This window comes from Coregonus lavaretus, assembly GCF_964263955.1.
Source record: "Coregonus lavaretus genome assembly, chromosome: 36".
NCBI lineage: Eukaryota > Metazoa > Chordata > Actinopteri > Salmoniformes > Salmonidae > Coregonus > Coregonus lavaretus.
The window spans coordinates 15,415,902-15,436,809 of record NC_140023.1 but is presented as its reverse complement, the minus strand read 5'-3'; the positions used below and the strand labels follow the sequence as shown (position 1 = coordinate 15,436,809).

The 20,908-nt window shown below is 42.2% G+C and overlaps 1 long non-coding RNA gene across 1 annotated transcript; it reads right to left on the bottom strand.

Moving 5' to 3' along the window:
• Positions 1-15,027: 15,027 nt before the first annotated feature.
• Positions 15,028-18,433, bottom strand: LOC311110691. Its single transcript, XR_014610719.1, has 3 exons — positions 17,549-18,433; positions 16,697-16,792; positions 15,028-15,779 (listed from the first exon to the last, which is right to left on the bottom strand). It is a non-coding gene; the product is annotated as an uncharacterized lncRNA (long non-coding RNA).
• Positions 18,434-20,908: the final 2,475 nt, after the last annotated feature.

Here is a 20,908-nt window from a genome sequence, read left to right as displayed (position 1 = left end):
CACTTTGCCTGTGAACAATTCCATAATGTGCTCAAGCACTCGTCTCTTAAATGTCATGCACGAAGAGGAGGAAGGGGAGGTTGGAGTGGGGAGGGAGGGAGAGGAGAACAAGTGCTGGAGAAAACAAACCTTAAACAGACTAGATCCTCCCGTGCATTGAGAAAAACAGCCGAGAGCTCTATCAATGCGCCATGCTTCTGCTGGGGCTCTGAATCATTTAGATGTTGTTTTTGGCTCATGTCAAACAGTGGGCTTACTCACTGGCTCTATCTCCAGGAGCAGTGTACGGTACTAGATGCTCACTGGAGTAAACCACTAACAGTGGAGAAGAAAAGGTCAGCCAGGATAATTTTCATTAAGATTCAATGTGCTCAACATGACTTAAAGGCTCTGCATAGTCAATCCGGATATCTGCATCGACCATACAGTATTTACTATGATACAGCCTCTGTGGAAGTCAGGGCATTCATATTTCTTGCGCTTCCAGGAGCAGAGCAGAGCTGTTGTGAAGGAAGTTGTCAAGGAAGTGAGTTTGTGTTTACACAAGACCTCCTGCCCCCACCTACCGTAAACCAATCATGTCAACGCGGAGCTATACGGAGCCCTCCACATTGTTTGAAAAATTGGTAGGCACACAACATCGCCATACGGAGCTCGATTTTGCCTCTGCAACACTCCGGAGGCTCCGCAATTGTGTCACACCCTCCATACGGAGCCTCCGGACAGCATTTCCGGATCAAGCATAAATCAGCTATTACTGTCCCACTCAAGGAAATATTTTGTGCCAGGAGTTCTGCACACATAAAGGCTATGACTGTAATAGTCCTTTCATGATAACTGATCATTAGTGGTGATGTTGTGTTGTGGGGTCATGTTCTTCACTACATCACTACTGTTCTCATCCCATGAAAGATCAAACAATAATGTAGGGTAACCTATGTCAAGTACAATCCCTGCTCTTGCTCCCATTTGAGGCACAGTACTCCCAGGTTTTTGTGGGGATAGGCAGTGCCTCACCTACATGCTTCCAGTCAATTCCTGTAACTCATATGCCCCTGACCTGAACCCTTCCTACTGCATGCACACACAGACACTAACTCCCTCTGGGAGTCACTTAGCATGACCAAGATAAATCACCCATCTGATTTTAATAAAGAGGAGACCCTTCCAATTCCCCCTAGGACCCTACAGAAAGATGACAGATTGCCTGAAAGGTATTAAGTCAAAGGCTCAACGCGTCATCACACATTTACATTTACATTTACGTCATTTAGCAGACGCTCTTATCCAGAGCGACTTACAAATTGGTACATTCACCCTATAGCCAGTGGGATAACCACCTCACAAATTTTTTTTTAATTTTTTTTTTAATTTTTTTTAGGGGGGGGGGGGGGGGGGTAGAAGGATTACTTTATCCTATCCCAGGTATTCCTTAAAGAGGTGGGGTTTCAAATGTCTCCGGAAGGTGGTGAGTGACTCCGCTGTCCTGGCGTCGTGAGGGAGCTTGTTCCACCATTGGGGTGCCAGAGCAGCGAACAGTTTTGACTGGGCTGAGCGGGAACTATGCTTCCGCAGAGGAAGGGGAGCCAGCAGGCCAGAGGTGGATGAACGCAATGCCCTCGTTTGGGTGTAGGGACTGATCAGAGCCTGAAGGTACGGAGGTGCCGTTCCCCTCACAGCTCCATAGGCAAGCACCATGGTCTTGTAACAGATGCGAGCTTCAACTGGAAGCCAGTGGAGTGTGCGGAGGAGCGGGGTGACGTGAGAGAACTTGGGAAGGTTGAACACCAGACGGGCTGCGGCATTCTGGATCACACGACACAACCCATATGGTCACCTGAGTAGTTATCATGTTATAAAAAAAGATTAAATGTGTATTGTATTACCATTTGTCATCCAACCATTCAACGTTGAAACAAAACAGATACAGAGATGCCAGTTTCAGCCAAGTATGGGTAGCTGCAGCCAAATATGGTGACTGGAGTATGGCTGAGTGTGTGTGTGTTGAAAGGAGTGGGTGTATGGAAAGCCAATCATCTAATTGAGCAGATTTGTTGCCACTCAAGACAGTTTTGCTTGGCTGATTGGGCATGCTGAGCTGAGGTGCTTCCTATCAGGGTCGAGTCACCGGTGGTAGATATTGTCGCCATATTTTTACCACCCATGATTTTATTTCAAGTACGATAGCAGCCTATACAAGAAATTACTAATATTGATAACCATCTAGATGTCATCTTGATACATACATACAGTCTACTACTCAATGGGGAGGGCATGAATGGCAACAACACCGGGACACTGTGCCCTTAAGTCCCGTTTCCGCATGCCAAGCACTGTCCGGCAAAGGCATGGGAAGTAGCTACCTAATAGCCAATATCAGGGTGACAGTCATAGTAAGCACACGCATACAACGCATGAATCAACAGTACACCCATAATCCTTTATTTTAATAACAAATAAACAATTGTCAGTTTTATAACTGAAAATGTATAATTATTTATGTAAAACTAACAGTGAAATATGACTCAGTCAGACTCATCCTCTGGCGTCAAAACAAAAGTCCAAACTCTCACGGTACGGTAGCTCAATGTACGGTAGTTACGTGGTAAAAAAAACAACAACATTCAATCAAAACCATCTAACCTATAGGAGGAGGAGCTCTGTAGAAGTAATTTAGCCATTCATTGTAGCCATTGGCGCTCTGTAGAGTTGCTATTTTCTTTTTCGTGACATTCCTGGATTACTCATTATACTAATAAAGTCTGATTTATTCAACAAATATGATAGTCAGTTTAAAAAAGGTTTAGGGTACAAGACTGTGTACGTATCTGGCTGTGTTGGCATTTCACTACATATCCCATCAAGCCAAGCAGAGAGAGGCTGCCCGACAGTTCCAAGACCAGTCAGAAACGTCCAGCTAACCCTACGCCAATGACGCGGGTGGATCTCAAAACTGAACTTGGATCCACGTTAAGTAGCAAATAGCAATGATATCCTTCGCCACCGTTGAACCAGTCATGGCTATTCAACAAAACAATAAATCATTTTCAAGTTTCTTTCCAGCAGATTTCTTAGTTACAGGATTGTATAACTAGCAAAAGAGTTTTGAAGTTGAGGGTGCAGTATTTATGAAGTTTGGCAATGAGGACAAAATCTAGCATAATTCAGCTAGCCAGCTAGTTTAGCTAGGGAAAACTGGGGAAAACAAACTCGGGACAGGATATAGTTGGGCGAACATGCACACTAGGCTAATTCAGGACACAGGTTGTAGTTTTTATGCCCTGATATCAGGAGCTGGCGGCGTAATGTTTGATTAAACAATTCAGAGACAAACAAATACATCAGATGAAAAATATTTAAGGAGAGCTAATCGATATACAATCCTGAAATCGACTGTAACTGTCATTAATAAAACAAAGCTTAAAATGATGTTTGCGTGAACCTGAATCCAGAAAATGAACGGTGAAGTCACTTCCAGACACGGTAGACTCCTCACCACTCTATAGCAGAGAGTTTTCAACACACACACTCCTTTCCTTTCCACACACCCACTCGCACATACTCTGGTCACCATATTGGGCTGCAGCTACCTCCTTCTCATTTCATTAGGGACTTCTTCTTCTTCAGTGGGGTTTATCGGCATCCAACATTATGGTGCATTACCGCCACCTACCGTACTGGAAAGTGGGCCAGAGACTAAAAACTAAATCCTACCTGCCAACCCCGTTTCTCTTAAAAAAGATAACAAAATATTTGAGACTATATCTAATGACGTTCTGCTCAATATACTCTTTAAACTAATGTCCTGTATCCCCTTCTCCCTCATACTAAATATCATCCTCTCTCTTTCTCTCTGATACTGCCCACACTGTAGCAATACATGCTCCACAGTCTCTATTTCCTGACAATAATCACACTTTCCTGATGGGTCCTTTCCTACCACGTTTAATGTCTTATTCAACTGGCTGTGTCCCACCCTTAGTCTTGTAAAAATAGTCTCCTCTCTTCTGTCTCTTGCTGCCGTCCTCCCCTCCCCGACTTTCCTCTGTACCTGAAATAAATGCCTTCCCTTATTATTTCTATTCCACTGCTCCTGCCATCTCTGCACCATCACTGTATATATCAGTCTTTTTGCCTCTGCCTTGCTCATTGACATCAACATCCCCACTACTAAGTGCTTGTTTAGCCTGTTCATCTACTGCCTCGTTCCCCTCCACCCCCACATGGGCTGGAACCCAAGTGTCTTATCTGAATAACCATCTGTTTAATCCTGCCATGGGTTTGTAGCACCTCAAAAAGCAGGTATTGTCTGCTACGTGAGCTAAAGGACTGGAGACTCATTAATAATAATAATAATAATAATATGCCATTTAGCAGACGCTTTTATCCAAAGCGACTTACAGTCATGTGTGCATACATTTTTTTTGTGTATGGGTGGTCCCGGGGATCGAACCCACTACCTTGGCGTTACAAGCGCCGTGCTCTACCAGCTGAGCTACAGAGGACCATTAACACTGCACATGAGTCAGAGCAAATAACTATTCTGTCTGGCTTAACTTCCTCCACCCACTGCAAGGCCAACAGTATGGCCATCAGCTCCGCCGTATATACAGCCAGATGATCTGTAATTCCAACATGTTTCAAGCAGACCACCATAGTCCTCGTGCCCAAGGACACTAAGATAACCTGCCTAAATGACTACCGACCCGTAGCACTGACGTCTGTAGCCATGAAGTGCTTTGAAAGGCTGGTCATGGCTCACATCAACACCATTATCCCAGAAACCCTAGACCCACTCCAATTTGCATTCCACCCCAACAGATCCACAGATGATGCAATCTCTATTGCACTCCACACTGCCCTTTCCCACCTGGACAAGAGGAACACCTACGTGAGAATGCTATTCATTGACTACAGCTCAGCGTTCAACACCATGGTGCCCTCAAAGCTCATCACTAAGCTAAGGATCCTGGGACTAAACACCTCCCTCTGCAACTGGATCCTGGACTTCCTGACGGGCCGCCCCCAGGTGGTAAGGGTAGGTAACAACACATCCTCCACGCTGATCCTCAACAAGGGGGCCCCTCAGGGGTGCGTGCTCTGTCCCCTCCTGTACTCCCTGTTCACCCATGACTGCATGACCAGGCACGACTCCAACACCATCATTAAGTTTGCCAACGACACAACAGTGGTAGGCCTGATCACCGACAACGATGAGACAGCCTATAGGGAGGAGGTCAGAGACCTGGCCGTGTGGTGCCAGGATAACAACCTCTCCCTCAACGTGACCAAGACAAAGGAGATGATTGTGGACTACAGGAAAAAAAAGAGGACTGAGCACGCCCCCATTCTCATCGACAGGGCTGTAGTGGAACAGGTTAAGAGCTTCAAATTCCTTGGTGTCCACATCACCAACGAACTATCATGGTCCAAACACACCAAGACAGTCGTGAAGAGGGCACGACAAAGCCTATTCCCCCTCAGGAGACTGAAAAGATTTGGCATGGGTCCTCAGATCCTCAAAAAGTTATACAGCTGCACCATCGAGAGCATCCTGACTGGTTGCATCACCGCCTGGTATGGCAACTGCTCGGCCTCCGACCGCAAGGCACTACAGAGGGTAGTGCGTACGGCCCAGTACATCACTGGGGCCAAGCTTCCTGCCATCCAGGACCTCTATACCAGGCGGTGTCAGAGGAAGGCCCTCAAAATTGTCAAAGACTCCAGCCACCCTAGTCATAGACTGTTCTCTCTGCTACCGAACGGCAAGCGGTACCGGAGTGCCAAGTCTTCTCAACAGCTTCTACCCCCAAGCCATAACATTCCTGAACAGCTAATCATGGCTACCCGGACTATTTGCACTGCCCCCCCACCCCCACCCCATCTTTTTACGCTGCTGCTACTCTGTTAATTATTTATGCATAGTCACTTTAACTCTACCCACATGTACATATTACCTCAACTACCTAAATTAGCCGGTGCCCCCGCACATTGACTCTGCACCGGTACCCCCCTGTATATAGCCTCCCTACTGTTCTTTTTTTTCTGACACCCCACACTCCAGCACTACAAATGCTGACCCAGTACATCCTGTCCTTGGATCTTTTGAACCATCTGTGTAAATGGCCACAAAATCCTCATACACAGTTTCCAGACATCTCTTATAGAAATCAGCTGGATCAACCCCCTCCCTATCTTTCTGTAGTCTCTCCAACACTTATAGATCAACTACTGGAGGCGGGAGTAGCCATGGTGGATTTACAGGAATAACTACCGTTGGACTAAACTCCCTTCCATACAGTCCCATCTCCTTCGCCTGGGTATTACCCACCCACCCAAAGCTCGTGTTCCCAGCATGCCTGTAAAATCCCTTTCGCAGGATGAGACACCCCATGTCCTTGTAGGTTGACCCAATAATTAATTGCCAGCTGCTGTCTCCTAATCTGCAACGGCCTATCCCCCATCTCCACCTGTAATGCAGCCACTGGGGACGTCAGAAACGTCCCACTACATATTCTGAGTCCTTGCCCCTCTATGACATCTAGCCTTTCCTGTGAGGTCCGGGCTGCCGAACCATATGCTATACTTCCATAGTCTATTACAGATCGGATCAATGCAACATACATGGTCTTCAATGAGGAACGCCCAGCCCCCCACTCCTTCCCCGTCAGACAGCGCATCACATTTAGCACCTTCTTACACTTTCTCACCACTCTCTCAATGTGTTCTGCCCAGGTCAGTCTAGTATCAAAGTATACCCCAAGGAACCTGAAGGAACCTGAAGGCCCTCACCCTCTCCAAGTTTCTCCCATATAACCTCAAGCATACCTCATCTCCCACCTTCCTCCTGGTAAAGAACACTGTTTGAGTTTTCTCTACAGAGAACCTGAATCCCCACATTAATGCCCACCACTCTACCTCATCAATTGCTTCCTGTACCTTCCTGACTACGTATGGCACATTTCTTCCCCTCTTCCATAAGGCACCATCATCTGCAAATAACGACCTCCCTATATCCGGCTGTACCTGAGAGTAAACATAATTGATCATGATTGAGAACAACAGAGGACTAATCACGCTCCCTTGCGGTGTACCATTATCCACCAAGTAGCTGCCTGATAAAGACTTCCCCACCCTCACCTGGATAGACCTTCCAAACAGGAAGTCCTTTATCCAGTTGTACATTCTTCCTCCTACCCCCATAATATCAAGCTTGATTAACAACCCCTCCTTCCACATCATATCATACGCCTTCTCCACATCAAAAAAGACAGCTACAACAGTTTCCTTGTTCACCTGAGCCTTCCTGATCTCTGCTTCTAAGCAGAGCACTGGGTCCATAGTTCCCCTTCCCTTTCTGAATCCACTCTGATGTGGCGATACTAGCCCTCTGCTCTCCAGGAAGTAAGTTAGCCTCTCAGTAATCATACATTCCATTATCTTACATACATGTGATGTTAAAGCTATTGGCCGATAGCTTGTTGGCTTCGTTGGATCCTTCCCGGGCTTCCGGATTGGTACCACTACTGCCTCCTTCCAACTGCCTGGTAGTTTCCTCTCCTCCCACACTCTGTTGTACAACACCACTACCTTTTCCAGTGCCTCATCACTAAGATGGGCCAACATAACATAGCACACCTCATCTTTCCCAGGTGAAGTTAACCCACCCTTACCTATTGCTCTTTTCATCTCTGCCCTGGTAAATGGTGCACTCAACGCATCATTTATATCCTCCCTCCTTTCCAGCACTCCAGGATGCTCCTCTCTCGTTCTCTCTCTCCACCTCTGCCCCTCCTCTGACAGATTTGCGGAGCTATGCACTTGGACCAATGCTTTGGCCATCATCTCTGCCTTCTCCTCATCTGTTACTGCCACATCCTCCCCACTCGTCAACACTGGATAGTCCCACTCCCTTCTGATCCCACTCATCCTCTTAATCATCCCCCACACTTCTCCCACAGGTGTCGCCCTTCCAATGGTGTCACAGCACCAATGACAACATGACCTTTTTGCCTGACGGATAGTTCTCCTCACCAGGGCCTGGGCCTGCTTATACTGAATCAGATGTTGGAAGTTATGCGTCCTTTTCAGTACTCTAAATGCCCTGTTCCTAATCCTCACCATTGCCCCACATTCCTCCATCCACCACGGGACTGCTTTCCTCCTCCTCCTCCCTGAACTCTTAGGTATAGCCTCAGTAGCTGCCCCCACTAACGCTGTTCTCACAGTTATTCATACTATCTACATCCCCTCTCATATCCACCCGAGCCATCACCTGCTCACCCAGCTCCTGAAACTGGTCCCACTTTGCCCTTCCTAAAATCCCCACACCACATTACTTTACTTCTTTCCTGGCCCTCCACCCTCTCCAGCACTTCCACGTCCAATATCTGACACAGATTATAGTAATTCACTACCACTAGCACCTCTCCTCTCATCCACACCTCCACCACCACATACTCATGTTCAATACCTTTGCCTATCATCTTGTAGGGAATTCCTTGCTTTATGAAGGTGGCACACCCCCCCTCCCCCTATATCTCGGTCCATACGAACCACTACATATCCCTGTACGATAAACTCCACATTCGGTTTGAGCCATGTTTCCTGCACACAACAGGTTTAGCTATCATATCAACAATGAACTGCTTGAATTCCTGCCCATTAGCCAACAGGCTTCGAGCATTCCATTGTAGTACTAACACCATAACTAAGATCCAGTAATACATGACTCCACCATCGGCTGATTGAGGTCATCTCGAACCTCTTCCCATGTCAACCCTGTCATACTCAAATGTCTCCCAGCAGCTTTCACTATTAGTTTAATCCTCTCCGTTTTAGACTCTACTTTATCAGTGCTATTGATAGCTCCTGCTATGAACGTCACCAGCTTTCTCTTTTCTATGTACACCATATCGCTGCCCACCTGCCCCGTAATCCCCGGTCTAGATGTTCCTACCCATCTCTCCCTTGAACCTGTATCTCCCTGGACCTGGACCACTCTCGCTGCCTCAGCATATGACACCCTTCTCTCCTGGACCACCCTCACTGCCTCAGCATATGACACCCTTCTCTCCGCTCTCACTTGTTGCACCTCCACTGCCTTCTTCACACCCACTATATGCCACACTATGAGCACCCCCTCAGTTGCAGCACTTTGGTTGTACACCATCTCCACACTTCCCATACTCATGCTCTCCTCCACACCTGGCACACCTCTTTTTCTCTTTACAGACTGTTGCCACATGCCCAAACCTCTGGCATTTATAACATCTTAAAGGCTTCGGTACATAAGCCCTCACATAATAACTCATATATCCTATTGTTACCTTATTTGGCAGTACCCGGTCCTTAAAATGTAACAGAATATACATGCTATCTACCTTATCTCCACCCCTTGAATCTGTGTACATTCACTAGAACGCCTCCTCTCAAATTTTCCCTTACCTCTTTAGTGCTAACACTCATAGGCACTCCTGTTATCACCCCTTTACTCCACTGCTTCCCTGCTTGATCAGTCCAGCTGCTCGAATCCACCTTACACTTCCCTATTTGCTTCACTCCGATAGCTTTTTCCCTCTGCGCCATGTCCTTACAGCACACCAACAATCTCCCATCTCTTAACACTTTAGCATTAACAACTTCCCCAATCAACTCTTTTATCACAGCCGTCAACCTTATCGGACTCATCGCCCCAACTCCCCCTTCCTCCCTAAACTTCATAATCACTATATGCTCCTCCTCACCTCCATGTTCCTCTCATGTCTTATCTTGCCCTTCCTCTGCACTTTCTACCTCAGAACTTCCGCTAGCGTTGGAAGCTTGGTTGCTCTCCTCAAACGTCCTTTTCTGCCTCCTCTACCTCCGTAGACCTCTCGCTCCCCTTCATTCCCCTACTCCCTTTCTCTCCCGCTTTCTTTTTCTCTTTCTTACTCCCTCCTTTATTTGTACCACTATGTTCCATACTTGCTTCCCTTTCCTCTCCATCACTATCTCCTACCATCTCTGCCCATTCACAGCACGGCCGTGCCGAACCTCCGCCACACCGAGTAAAGTTTGTTTGTTTTTCAACGATTTCAAAAATCCCTTTCCTGGCCCTCTCCAACCAACCTCATTCAATCTTTATTAGGGACAGTTCCTTCCATACATTTTATCATTCTTGGTTTGTCCAGTGATTATCTGGTCTCTGCTCTACTAAATAATTTTTTTTTTTTAAGATTACATTTCACAAACACAGTCAGATCACAGAGTCCTTGATGTACAAATTGATTGCTCAATGTAAAATTGCTTATGTTCTTCCATCATTTCAGACATGGTCCCTGACCAAAGCAAAGCATCATACTATGGAAGCCAAAACATTTTTTTTATGTCGATACTCAACATGTCAAGGTACTATCTAAAATTTTACATAATTATAATAATAATAATATGCCATTTAGCAGACGCTTTTATCCAAAGCGACTTACAGTCATGTCTGCATACATTTTTATGTATGGGTGGTCCCGGGGATCGAACCCACTACCCTGGCGTTACAAGCGCCATGCTCTACCAATTGAGCTACAGAGGACCATAAGTCAGCATTTCGAGATACTTACTCGAAATGTTGAGATAGTGGACCATACTTATAATATACTGTATGTTGTTTCATTTGTAACATTGTGTGATGATTTCAGAGGTGGCACCACAGGTCCCAGAATGGTGGTGGTGGGGGGTACCAGATTACAATGAAACAGGGCCGACCCGAGGGGGAAAGTTTGAATTTTGGACACGGACCTGCTTGGGTCCTGGGTCGGGTCTCGTGTTTTCAGGTCGACCCGTGAAGACCTCTACTACAGTATGTCATCACTATTGTGTTGATTGATTAAAGGGAAACTTCACAATTTTTCAACTTCATATTCATCATCTCCAGCACCACCCCAATATCAACATACGTGAAAATTGAGCGTTTCTATGTTGTTTTTTTGTCCAGCCCAGGACTTCCACATCCAGCTTCTTCACTTGCGGGATCGTCTGAGACCAGCCACCTGGACAGCTGATGAAATTGAGGAGTTTTTCTGTCTGTAATAAAGCCCTTTTGTGGGGAAGAACTCATTCTGATTGGCTGGGCCTGGCAGTGCGGCTTGGCTGGGTTGTGTTTCGGAGGACGCACGACTCTCGACCTTCGCCTCTCCCGTGTCCGTACGGGAGTTGCAGCGATGGGACAAGACTGTAACTACCAATTGGATACCACGAAAAAGTGGGTAAAATACCCAAATAATAAAAAAAAACATAAAAGGAAAGGTTGCCAGATATTATAAAATGTCATTGTAGATCCCCTAATGGAGTAGCATATTTTCTCTAGCTTGAGATGTTGCATGACTTCCTTTATCCAATGGCTAAAAGTAGGATGAAACTGATCCTTCCACTTGGCTTTATAGAGATCTTTGAAATCGTGTGTAACCCAAATTCCCAAGTATTTCAATTTCTGTGTACTCAGTCTGAAGGGCACATTACTAAAATAAGTTTGCACGGCAGAAGGATTAATAGGCATCAATTCACTTTTTTGTATATTAACCTTATACCCGGATATTTGACCAAATATCTTTAGTAGAACCTGGATCTCTGGAAGACCAGTTAAAGGGTCAGACATATATAATAGCATGTAATCCGCATAGAGTGAGACTTTATGCTCTAAGCCCCCTCTTCGAATACCTTTGATAGTGGTGTTATTATGTATTGCTATGTCTAAAGGCTCGATTGTGATGGTAAACAGCTGAGGGGACAGAGGACAACCCTGTCTTGTCCCACGTTGAAGTTGGAGATAGGATGAAAAGTTATCATTTGTGTGCACTGCAGCCATAGGGGAGGAGTAAAGGACTTTGATCCAGGATATAAAATTGGGACCAAATCCAAATTGTTTGAGAGTATAAAAAAGATAATCCCACTCCACCTGATCAAACGCCTTCTCAGCATCAAGTGATAACAATATCTCTGGAGTGTCAGATGAAGAGGGATTATAAAGTATATTATAAAGTTGTCTGATGTTGAAAAAATTATGATGATTTTTAATGAAACCAGTTTGATCTGTAGAGATAATGGAGGGAAGCACTGACTCAAAACGGTGGGCAAGAATCTTAGAAAGTATCTTTACATCGCAATTTTATAAAGACATTGGCCTATATGAACCACACTCAATATATATTTTTTCCTTTTTCAAAATAAGTTAAATACATGACTGTCTCATTGTTGAGGGTAAAGAGTTTGACGAGAATGATTCCTCAAATAAGGAAAACAAGAGAGGAGAAAGTTGATCTGAGAATTATTCGAAGAATTCGCTCAGAAATCCGTCGGGCCCACACTGCATAGATTTAATTGCCAACACAATCTCTTCTACAGAGAACTGTTCTTCCAATTCAGCAGCTATATCAGGTTTAACTGTAGGAATATCTAAGTTCTCAAAGAAGGTGTCGAATAAGGTAGCATTACCAGCGGATTCCGAAGTGTATAATTGTGAGTAAAAGTTATGAAAGCATGAATTGATCTCTAAATGATCAATACATTTATCTCAGGTATGGTTTGATTTGCGGTTCTCTGAAGCAGCTGGTGTGCTAACATTTCCCTTGATTTCTCTCCATGTTCATAATTTTGGTATCGAGATTTACTAATAAGATTTTCAGCTTGTCCAGTTGAAAGAAGATCAAACTCTGTCTGAAGTGTCAAACATTGTTTTAGTACGTCTGTGGATGAATAGTGTGAATATGCCATATTCAAATCCAAGATTTTATTTGTAAGTTCCCCAAGGCGTTGAGTATTGTTCCTTAATTTTGCGCTGTACTAAATAATTTGGCCCTTTAGATAAGCCTTAATTGATTCCCATACTGTTGTAGGAGACATTTCAGGGGTTTGATTAAGCTCAAGAAACAGCTCAATTTGAGATGATATAAAAGCAACAAAGGTTTCTTCTGATAGCAGTAGTGAGTTAAGCCGCCAAGGGCAATAGAAATTCCTCACCTTTTCTGACTGTGATGGTTTCATACTCGCGGAATAGCCTATAGGCTACCATTCGTCCCATCTCTCATTTAATTGGACCCACTTCACAGTAGTAAATAGATAAGCTACTGCGGTATTTAAAGTATTTTCCTCTATGCGATCCGATCCGAAGCGCAGTTTAACAGCAGAACAGACGGTTCACCTTTTACATTTACGTTTGTAGGCTACATCTGAATACTGTAATGTCAAATTTCTCAAGTAGCCTAGTCAATATTTTATTTATAAATATAATACATATATCATAACCATTGCACCTTCTCTGGTCATGATGAGTTCATATTCCCAAAGTAGCCATACAACAAATCACCATGAGCATCTCTCATTTAATTGGGCCTATTAGATAGGCTTTTATAATTTTACGTTTTTGCTTTATGCATCTGAAAGGGAGCACAGTTTATAACATTCAGTAGAATTTAACAGTTAAACAGACAGTTGATATTTTGCATTGAAGTGTGTAGGTTACAACTGAAAGTAGGCCTACTGTAGTTTTCATTTTCTTCAGAGTAGACAATGTTCAGAATTCTTGGGCAGTGCAGCATATTTAGGTTCGGGAGAAAGTAAATGCTAAACAGGATGAATGCAAACGATCTGTTTACAGGTCCACAACAATTTGCAATTGTTTTTGTGTTTCAGAAATGGTCAAATGTCACTGCAAAATAAAACATTCTGCCAACACCTCCAAAGATATTTGATCAAGTCTGCAATTGCTATTTCCTTTAGATATACTGTATTGGACCTAATTCCAATACTTCCAAAGTAGGCTATACAGCAAATAAGGGCGTTATTGTCACCATGAAAGGTGAAGGATGGGCGTTTTTCAGGCAGAGTTATAATGCTAGTTCCAGTGGCGATTTTAGCATGTACATTTTGGTGGGAAAAGTTAAACAACAAAATAATTGGTGATGCATGCCAGCAAAGCCACTACACTACACAACACAACACTAAACAATACATTAATTGCACTACAACAGTGACAAATGGTGCCCACAAACTGTTAGGGCCTAAATAAAGCTGTCCCAACAGCAAAGTCCCAACAGCAGTCCCAACACATTTTTACATTTTAGTCATTTAGCAGACGCTCTTATCCAGAGCGACTTACAGTTAGTTAGTGCATACACATTAAAAAAATAATAATAATCATACACTGTAAACCCTAATAAGTTCACATAACTCAAAAATTATTTTGTAACAGATTACACAAAAATATTTTAGTGATGTTTTTAAATGTTTTAAGTTTACATAAAATAAAAATTATATTTACAGTTGCCTTAAATTATCTCAATGTTATATTATAAATATTGATATTCCTCAACTTATAATTATGGATTAATTCACTTAAAATTTTCAATATTTTTCAACTCATATAATGTGGGAAATACACTCAAAAGTTTCAATATTTTTCAACTCATATAATGTGGGAAATACACTCAAAATTTTCAATATTTTTCAACTCATATAATGTGGGAAATACACTCAAAACTTTCAATATTCTTCAACTCATAAATGTGGGAAATACACTCAAAATATTAAATATTCTTCAACTCATATAATGTGTGAAATACACTCAAAATTTTCAATATTCTTCAACTCATAATGTGGGACATGCAATCAAAATTAATTCTAAACTGAAATACTGATGTCGGTCCATTACACAATTATAATCAGCGAATAATGTTAGAAAACATGAAAGTGACACCACAGTGACAATTTAACTTTTTTTTTATTCAACACAATGTGCTTTTAAAAAGGCACGAATCAAAAGGAGCTCAGTCAAAACAAAGTGCTTGTCATAAATTAAAACAAAAAAGGAAGTGACTCCATAAAAACAAAATGTGTTTTAAAGTACATTAAGTGTTAATAGTTCCATATTCTGATAGTGGTCATTGCTACAGAGGGTAGATTCAGTATTTTCGGTCTCCATATCACATTATTCAGAAAACATTATGATAAAAACTCACAAAGGCTTCATGTTAAAATTCAATAAGATTCAAATTATAATCCATCCTCAACAGCAATAACAACTATTAGAATGTGGAGCCATTTAAAACGTTTTGGCACTTACTGTACCTTGAAGGCTGCAACTAACTTTTTTTAAATAAAACATTCAAATAAAAGTACTGGTTTCTACTGTGCCGTACTTCAACTGGCAACATCAAGGTAAGCATTAGGTCACACAACATTAAACATGTATAGTGCATGAATTCAACAGTCGTTTCCCACAACTACAGTGCAAAAACTTGGGCTTGGCAATACGTTAATGTTGTGATATTTATCTATTAACAATCAATGTATTAAATCTGAGGTAGTAGAGGCAAACAGTGTAACATATTAAACATGAGGTAGAAGAGGCAAATTATTACATTTGTAAAGAGGGGAAAAAAACAAAAAACATCCTCAATACTCAGCTCAACAAATAGTCCATTCTGAGTGATTCACTCATTGAACAAATCATTCTTCAGTGTCAGTAGACGCCCTTTCAGTGGTTTGTTGTCCTCAAGACACATCACAACTTTTTGGATAAATGTGAATGTAAGCTCGAGATTCTTTGGGTACTGTAGGTCTAGTGCATAGACATACCCAAAGAGCAGGATAAATGAGTCAGCCAGGTTTGTGGGACCACTCACAAGTATTTCATCTTCCACGACAATACAGATGCTCTCAGGGCTGAAGAGGGCCGCATCAGTAGTATCATCAGTGACAACTGTCAGGAGAGCCACCGGAGTGTCAGTGAGGTCTGGACCATCTGCTGACTATAAAACACAAATAATACAAAAATGAGTTCAGCCCCTCAAGGATACAAATCATGCTAATGATGTCTAGACATTACGGTCACTTTGCACTTAGACTGCAGCTAAGCTACATGTTTAAACTATTTTCTTTACACATGCTTATTATTTTATGTTAGTTTCACACCTACCTGTAAGCATACTTTTTGTTTAGTGGAATTCTTTATACTTACCTTTTCATTTATGTAATTTCTACATGTCAGTTTGCAGAATAACAACTCAAGGAAACTTCATAAACAGGTTCTGGGGGCTATTCCAGAAAGGAGGTTCAACAAACTGAGCCTAACCCTGAACTCAGAGTTGACTTACCCTGTGAAGTGAAACTGAGTTTTCAGTTACAGAACAGCTGATCTGAGTTAGGTAAGTTGACTCAGAGTACGTTAACTCGGAGTTGAGCTTGTGCCTGACGACTAGTAAAAAGCCATCATCAATGGAGCTCCGATACGGTTATTCACCATGGCAACGGGAGAAAACAGGAAGCAGACATTTTCTGGCTGCGGCTGTTATATAAATCACTGACAGAGTTTCAGATGCAGTCGTCTTTTCATTTTGAATTTAACATCACTTTATTTTATATTAGCCTTTAAGGAAGTGGTTGAATGTTGTTCAATGTTTTATTTTAGGCTATTTTGTTTTATTTAAAATCGGCTGAAAATGAAATATAAAAACATTTTATCTCATACTCAATGCGGCGACAAACTAGAAACACGGACTTTGAAATTACATTGTTGGAAAAAATACAATTGGCTATACTGATGGTTTTCACATAACCTGCTTTCTGGAATGCCCCTCTGGTTCTCCTATAGTTCTTTGAGTGATGTCATGTTTAAGCTGACTGAATAGCTAAGCAAAGGGATTGATAGTGAGGCCAGTACACTTACATTACAGGTCCTGAAAAACTTGGAGGCATCTTCACGCAGGTACACAGGAAGTGCACGAAGGACGAGGGCCCGTCTCATATTTACATCACGTTGTTCCTACATGGACAAAAAATATCCATTACAATAATAATTACACAAATATCAAAAACAGTCATTGTACACTAATTATAGTAAAAATGAAAATGTTAAAAGATAAGCAAGTTAGTTATTAACAAGCAAAGCATCAAAGTTGTGTGCTTATAGATCTGCTATTTCTGTTGTTGTTCTTTGTATTTAACAAAGTATTAATAAAGGGTTCAAGTGATCAACTGTTGACCCCACAGTTGAGATAAAAACATTTAGAGAAATAGCAAAAGAATGACTGTGGAAACACATAAAATAAAACCAATTATTAGTGTAACCCTCTCACCAGGCTCGAATTTGACTCTCACGATATTACCTTATTTAGAATATCTGAACAGCATGGGATATTAGGTGAGAAGGACATCTCCAATAAGAATCCCTATTGTAAACTTGCTAGGGTGAATGACAAATAGGGTATTAACTTCAGATAGAATGATTATAGACTTGGTTATTGTTATAAGGATATGCTTTCCCATGCATTAAATGAAACTGAAACAGTAAATGACTCCACCAATACAACAGACATAAGGTTCAAGATCTATATTAATCAAATGTTCAATGTATCACATCAAAAGAAATACAAATTATAAACCCCAATGATTTTTCCACAACCCCATGTCCAAATTATTTGCAAGCTTGCTTAAACCCTGGGCGCGCGTTGGAGCTCATAAAAAAAAATGACAACATACATAAAGTCCCGAAGTCCACCCCACATTTGTAGTTACTCACTACTTGTAGATAATGCCTCAGCAAAATATAGTAGTTCCGTGCAGGTGTCCTCACAAGATCCACCGCGAACACAGCTATCAATGCAGCCAGTACTCCGTAGCAGAAACAGACATCCGTTGGAAACCCGAACTGATCGTCACAAGCAATTCTCTCCAAGTCTTGCACGATGCTAGGCTAACCTCTAGGATGTCGAATGTCTCCACAATGCGACGGCAGCTTCAGTCTCCACTTGGTCTTTCTTAACTAAATAATAAACACTCTCTTATAGAAATAAAATCAGGATTTACCTTAAAAAAAACTCTGTAGGTATGGTTTTGTTCTCTCTTTATCGTTTCCTTTGGTCGTTTTTCCTTCACCAACCCCACTAACGTCTCTCCTCTCCCTTCTTTCAACTTTTCCCTCCCTTTTCTTTCCCGGCAACCAGTCCACTCTCCCATTGGCCACAACTTAACAAGTTAGCTCATTGGTCAAAACTTTAACGAGATACGTGGGAAATTTAAACTTAAAAGTAAACCAACCTATTCACTTGTAAAAAAAAATTAAAACATTGCTTCAAAAGAAATGCATTAATGACATTACAAATCAGGAGCTATTCGATCACCTTTTAAATCTAATACCAATGAATTATAACAAATACACTCTATACTTGGTTTTAGGAATGTATTACATTAGTAACACTATTTCATAATACATCCTACCTGAACTGTTAAAAGGATTTCGAGATGATCTCACAACCACACACTTGAGCCTAGGAAGAAATACAAACACAGGCCTGGTTAGCATCATGATAACACACTCACATTATGTTGTTTAGCATTGTTCGTTTCACGCTAGCACACACGTACACACAGCTCGATAACGTAAAATATTTACTGTGTAAGGCAGACACTTGGGAAATGTAGTTCATCCAGGAATCCTGCTGATAACGTTACACCGTTGTAAGATGAAGTAACGTAACGTATTTATCACATATTTAACAACTTCTAAAGTTACAATTACTTGGATTTTTACACTATTTACAACGAATATTCACTGTGCACATTGTACAAATGTATTCCCAGTTCCACATTTAAGACTTTCGAAATTCAATTGAAAAAAAAAAAAAAACAGAGTTACTTACCAAATCAGAGGTGATGATAAGATGGCGCTTAAGAAAACGAGGGCAATAAGACTAATGATAAAAACGGAGGTGGTGGTGGTTTCAAGCGGGCAGCATAAAAGTGCGCATTGCAAACAAATTAAAACAAATTAAACTGTGTTCCACATCCACACGGGCGGCCCAAACATCACCGCATCTCGGCTAAATTCAAGATGGCTGACTCAGCTTTCCTGAGAGAGAGATGACCCACCCACCAGAACGTCATGACGTCGATAACGTCATGACACTACCTAAACTTTTTGAGCGTTCCACACAAATTACCTATAAAATATTGAGCCCTCTTCAATTAAAGTGGCATAAATCTCAACAGAGCTCAAAACTTTATAGTTTGGTCAACTGCATAACGACATTTGACTGTTATGACCTTATTACTTATGAGCTAGTACAACTGTTTGGGAATACAGTGTACTGGCCCCCCGTGGGAATCGAACCCACAACCCTGGCGTTGCAAACGCCATGCTCTACCAACTGAGCTACATCCCTGCTGATCCCTGCTACATCCCCTACCCTGGACGACGCTGGGCCAATTGTGCGCCGCCCCATGGGTCTCCCGGTCACGGCCAGCTACGACAGAGCTGCTTACCGACACCTTACCACTGCTACACCTGGCTATCAGCGGAGCCTTGTCCGGCAGCGAAACAGTTAATTCAGCCTCATTTACTGCCTTTTATAAAAACATAACTGATATGGCTGACTTGCTTAAACAAATGTGGTTTCTACTGACAATTGAGATGTACAAACTATGGCATAGGGCACGGTTCTTCAATTCCGGTCCTTTGGAGGGCCGAAACACCTCTGTTTTTCATCCTCTCCTTCTAATCAGGGGCTAATTCAGACCTGGGACACCAGGTGAGTGCAATTAACTACCAGGTAGAAATACAAAACAGAAGTGTTTCGGCCCTCCAGGACCGGAATTGAAGAACCCTGGCATAAGGGGACGATGAGCAGATAAGAGGCAATCCGTAATTTCGATGAAGACATTAATGAGCGAGCTAGAACGGACGTAGTCAATTTAACTATTTGTTCAGCACTTTTGAAATGTACAGCGACAGAGTTCAGAACATGGTCCGTTCTTACAGTATTCTCCCTGTACACTAAGTCAGAACCGTAGGATAAATAAAGGGGGCATATAAGCAGACAATGAAAGCTCTTACAATATTCGATGATTACTTTCTCTAAAACAGGCTATAGGCTACATGTGCACCACCAAGTCAGAACAGTAGGCTAAATTATGAGGGGAAAATTGACCAAATTACTACACAACATACACTTAGTATTACTTTCTTAGCTACAGTATACATATCTCCCTGGCATATTACATAATTTATGCAGCAATACATTTTTCGACTCACCTTGTTGTGCTGTGCTCACTTGAACAGGAAGGTGGCGCGGCGGTCCTTTGTGGGCAAATTTTGTTATCAAACTTTGTCATCAAAGTCTGGCATTCTCTGGATTTATGGTCCTTTAAGACAACTGGGAACTCGGAAAAAAACAAGGTTGAATCATGATGACGTCAGTGATCTTCAGGTCGGAGCTCTAGAATGAGGCCCGAGTTCCCGACTTGCAATTCCGAGTTGGATGACCGTTCAAAACTTATTTTCTTCTTCAGTCGGAGCTCGTTTTTTTAAGAGTTCCCAGTTGTCTTGAACTCACTGAAGTCTGAGATTTCCCAGTTCCAGTGAGTTTCCAGTTGTTTTGAGTGCGGCAGAAGTCCTGCTGGATTGACAGCATGGCCAAAGTCGAATGTTTATCCTTTTAAGCTTGGAAAAGAGACCCTTAAACCCAGACTTGGACCACACACCCACTCCACTGAATAGCAGGCTAGTGATTGATTTGCAATGCTTGCAGTTAGCCACTGATTCCTTCCAAACCACTCATTGTTGAATTTGCGATTTCCAACGTGTTATGTAATGTTTATGTCCACTGGCCGATGAGCACCGACACGTTTTATCTATAATTTCTCTTCATTATTTATCTTCATATGACAAAGATTAAAAAGGATTTGCCAGTAGATTGTCGACCTGATTCATGATGATGACTGCTAGTTAAGATTTTGAATGTATGATGTTGTTGTGTAATGTTTATGTCCAGTGGCGACCCATCATTCAGGGCAGGTGGGGCAAAATAAAATCAATAAAAAACTGGTTGTTGTTTTTTTGGGTCTTGCCTGTTTTGCATGTTATATTGGCATTAATATGTGT